This window comes from Carlito syrichta, unplaced genomic scaffold, assembly GCF_000164805.1.
Source record: "Carlito syrichta isolate Samal-C Ts95f unplaced genomic scaffold, Tarsius_syrichta-2.0.1 Scaffold314071, whole genome shotgun sequence".
NCBI classification, from domain to species: Eukaryota; Metazoa; Chordata; class Mammalia; order Primates; family Tarsiidae; genus Carlito; species Carlito syrichta.
This window is the reverse complement of record NW_007258167.1, coordinates 45,916-50,296: the sequence shown is the minus strand read 5'-3', so window position 1 is coordinate 50,296 and position 4,381 is coordinate 45,916. Positions and strand designations below refer to the sequence as shown.

General features: G+C 53.6%; 1 protein-coding gene across 7 annotated transcripts in view; it reads right to left on the bottom strand.

Moving 5' to 3' along the window:
* Positions 1-418, bottom strand: part of MAPRE1 (microtubule associated protein RP/EB family member 1) — a 46,244-nt gene extending 45,826 nt beyond the window's left edge. For 4 of the 7 annotated variants that reach the window (XM_008070946.1, XM_008070945.1, XM_008070947.1 and 1 more), the window contains exon 1: positions 204-344. The gene's annotated coding sequence lies outside the window, so the exon portion shown is untranslated. Of the gene's footprint in view, positions 1-203 lie in introns of all 7 variants that reach the window. The other 3 variants (XM_021719008.1, XM_021719010.1, XM_021719012.1) reach the window with 3 other exon arrangements.
* Between the last annotated feature and the right edge of the window lie 3,963 nt (positions 419-4,381).

Sequence of the window (4,381 nt, the reverse complement as noted above, 5' to 3'; positions counted from 1 at the left end):
TCCGCCCCGCACAGGCGAAGCAGCGCGCGCCCCCCGGCTCGGCCCGCGCGCGCCGGGTCACGGCCCCGCCCTTCCCCCACCCGGCCAGAGCCGCGCCGCGTGAGAAGCGGCCCGAGCGCCGCCGGCAGGGCCTGCGCCGCCTACCTGGCCCGGCCCACCCTGCCGCCCCGCGGCCGCCGCCCCGCGTCCACCGCAGGGCTCACCGGCTCTCGGCGGAACCGCGTCCACTGCCCGCACCGGCACCGGTTCCGTCTTCGTCTTGTTCAAACCAACCGACCCCGCCCGCCCGCCCGCGCGATGACCTCACACGCACGCCCCCCTGCTACGCGCCGACGTAGAGGCGCGTCATCGCCCGCTGACTCCTTTTATAGAGAGGGACTCGCGGAGCGTCGGAGGCGGAGCTCTGCCCTTGATCGACGGCTGGAGCACCTAGGGGCGGAGCACTGACCGACGGGGCGACAGGCACGTGGTCGGCCACAGCCAATGAGGTCCCGCATCCGGGTGGGTGTGTTTCCGCCCAGAAGGCGGGGACCAGTTAAAAAAAAAAAAAAAACCTCTAGGCAGTAGTTTAAAAAGAAAATTGGTAAACCGGGCTCGGTGGCTCAGCCTGTAATCCCGCGCCTTTGTGAGGCTGAGGTGAGTGGATTGCCTGAGCCCGCGGGTTCGAGACCCGCCTGGGCAGGCGAGACCTCATCTCTACAATAAAATCAAAAAATTAGCCGGGCGTGGTAGCGCGCACCTGTGGTTCCGGCTACTCGGAAGGCTGAGGCGGAAGGATCGCCGGAGCCCGCAGGTCGAGGCTGCGGTGGCCGGGAGCGGCCGCTGCCCTCCAGTCTGGGCGACGGAGTGAGACTCCAGCTCAAAAAAAAAAATTGGTTTCACAATGACTTTCTGTAAGAATGAATTATTGTGCGCGGTGGCTCACGCCTGTAGGCTTTGGGAAGCCGAGGTGAGAGAATCTCCTGAGCCCACGGGTTCGAGACCAGCTTGGGTAACTTGGCAAGCTCTCATCTCTACAATAATTCAAAAAATTTGCCGGCGTGGTAGCGCATGCCTGTAATTCCAGCTATTTGGAAGGCTTAGGCGGAAGGATCACCTGAGCCCAACAGATCGAGGCTGCGGTGGCCATGAGCATGCCACTGCACTCCAGCCTGGGCTACAGAGGGAGATTCCCAACACAGACACACACACACACACACACACACACACACACACACACACTGCTTTAAGATGTATATTAGCCGGGAGCAATGGCTCGCGCCTGTAATCCCAGCACTTTGGAAGAATGAGGCGAGAGGATTTCCTGAGTTCACAGGTTCGAGGGCAGCCTAGGAAACTTGACGAAACCTAGGCTCTACAATAAATTTAAAAAGAAATTAGCCAGGCATGGGTCCAGCTACTTGGAAGGCTGAAGTGGAAGGATCGTCTGAGTCCAGCAGGTCAAGGCTGCGGTGGCCGTGAGCCAGCCACTGCACTCCAGCCTGAGCCACAGAGTGAAACTCCAACACACACAGAAGCTACTTTAAGATAAGTTGTTGTAAGAAGTTGCTTTATTAGGCAGGGCTCTGTGGCTCAGCCTGTAATCCCAGTACTTTGGGAGGCCGAGGCGAGTGGACTACCTGAGCCTGCGGGCTCGAGACCCACCCGGGCAACTTGGCAAAACCTCATCTCTACAATACATCAAAAGAATTAGCCGGACATGGTAGCACGCGCCTGTGGTTCCAGCTACTTGGAAGGCTGAGGCGGAAGGATTGCCAGAACTGGGAACCTGCCACCGCACCGAGACTCCAAAGGGAAAAAAAAAAAGATGCATGTTAAAACTGGGTGTGGGGGCTGAGCCCTGATATCCTAGCACTTTGAGAAGTGGAGGCAAGAGGACTGTCCAACAAGCAGGCCAGGACACCCTAGGGCTCCTCTCCTGTAGGATAGTCTATCTCCTCCCTCGGGGATTCAAAGCTGGGGCTGTTTAGTCAGGTGCAGCACTGAAGAAAAGATGACTTAATTAGGCCGCCAAGGCCCCTGAGGTCTCACCCTCCAGAGATTTGCAGGCCCAGTTTGCTAATTTCCAGTTGTCTCACCACAGCAACCTGCATCTGGGCTGCCCTTAGCCCATCAGCACCTTCCTCATCATGTTCTCTAATCCTTCAGCTCCTGAAGCTTCTTCCTCCCCAATTAGCTCTGGACTAGACCTTTTAGAAACTTGGCTTTCTAAGGCAGTAAGTACTGAAGAGATAGCCGTGATTATAACCCATCACATACATGAAATGAAATGCTTAGCTGACCTGCATGTGTGTCCCGTTTCCACAGCTCAGGCCCTTTGTATGTACTAGCCAGTGCTCACCTCTGGAGAGGCATCAGCTTTCTTTCCCAAGGTTGGAGATGAGATATGACCTGAAGGGTTATGGGTTTAGGAATCCTGCCTGGGTAGCCCCAGGTAAACTAATTACATGGGAAACAGGTACACAGTAAACGCCCAATGAACGGTAGGATTTAGCGACCACACACCACCCAAAGGCTGAGGATGAGAGCCTGGAATCACAAGAGCCATTCCCAATTAGTCCCTGGCCTCACTGAAAGTGGCTGACATGGCAACTTGCGAGCTGTGGACTAAGGTGCAGAATAAGGAATGTGAGAAATCAGGTTATGGCTTTGATTAGCTCCTCAAAGCTATAAAGTATGGAAATCAGTGCCCCAGACATGGATTCTTTCATTTTTAGAGGGCCTCGCTGTGGCCCAGATTCGTGTGCAATGATCAGGGCTCACGCTGAACTCCTAGGCTCAATCCTACCCAAGCGCTGGGACTATCATCCAGCTTATTTCTCATTTTGTAGACTCCAGGTCCTGCTATGTTATTATGGTCCAAGTAACACTTGGCTGCTCTACCTCTATACCAGCAAATCAAGGGGCAGGGAACTAGTAGAAAGAGATTTCTGAATTCAAATGCAGGCTTCTAACCCTTTTTAAAATGGTTCTGCTCACATTTATTTTTTATTTATTTACTTTTTTGAGTTGGAGTCTCACTCTATGACCCAGACTGGAGTGTACCGGCACGCTCCCGGCCACTGCAGCCTCGACCTGCTGGGCTCCGGCGATCCTTCTGCCTCAGCCTTCCAAGTAGCTGGAACTACAGGCACACGCTACCATGCCCAGCTAATTTTTTGATTTATTGTAGAGATGAGGTCTCACCAAATTGCCCAGGCAGGTCTCGAACCTGCGGGCTCAGGCAGTCCACTCAGCTCAGTCTCCCAAAGCCTGGGATTACAGGCTGAGCCCAGCTAATAATGACATTTATAAGCCACATTCCCTGGCACCAGTTACCAGAGGTATCTCACAGTTTTCATCAGTAACACTGAGCAGAGGTGTTAATCAAGCTTGCTATGGCAAGGAAGGGAGATAACAAGGCCTAAGACCTCATACATGTTATACGCAACACGTTACACAAGACTTACAATTAACTTGATACTAGGAATTTATGTCTCTCAGTTATTGGGCAGTCAGCAAGTAAGTTAATTCTTTGAAGTCACTTTCTGGGGTGCATAGGAGATAAGTGGAAGCACACTTTGCTAACTCTCAGGAATGTGGGTACATGCAGGAGCACTCCAACCCTTGTCATGCCCTTCTCTAGGGGTTGTGGCAATATGGACAGACAATAGCAGGTCTCTGTATCAGTGTTGCCCATAATACCAGTCTCCTGCTGCCTGATTGGTATTGAGGGAGAGCAGTCAAGCATAACTTGGACCATAACACCCAGGCTGGTCTTGACTCAAGCAATCCTCCTGCCTAGGCCTCCCAAAGTTTGGGATTACAGGCATGAGCCACTGTGCCCAGCCACAGTGAATTCAAGCACCACAGCCACCATTGAGAACCAAGATTTTGATACCCATTCATTAGCCCAGTTCAGTCCCTTAACCAGCAACATAAAAAATTCCCAGGTTCACCCGGGCTCAGTGGCTCAGCCTGTAATCCCAGCGCTTTGGGAGGCTGAGGTGAGGGGATTGCCTGAGCTCGCGGGTTTGAGACCCACCTGGGCAACGTGGCAAGACATCATGTCTACAATAAATAAAAAAATTAGCCGAGTGTGGTGGTGTGCGCCTGTAGTTCCAGCTACTTGGAAGGCTGAGGCGGAAGGATCGCCGGAGCAGCAGGTCGAGGCTGCGGTGGCCAGGAGCGGCCACTGCACTCCAGTCTGGGTGACACAGAGTGAGATTCCAACTCAAAAAAACAACAAGCCGGGCTCGGTGGCTCAGCCTATAATCCCGTGCCTTTGAGAGGCTGAGGTGGATTGCCTGAGCCTGCGGGTTCGAGACCCACCTGGGCAGCCAGACCTCATCTCTACAATAAATAAAAAAATCAGCCAGGCATGGTAGCACATGCCTGTAAT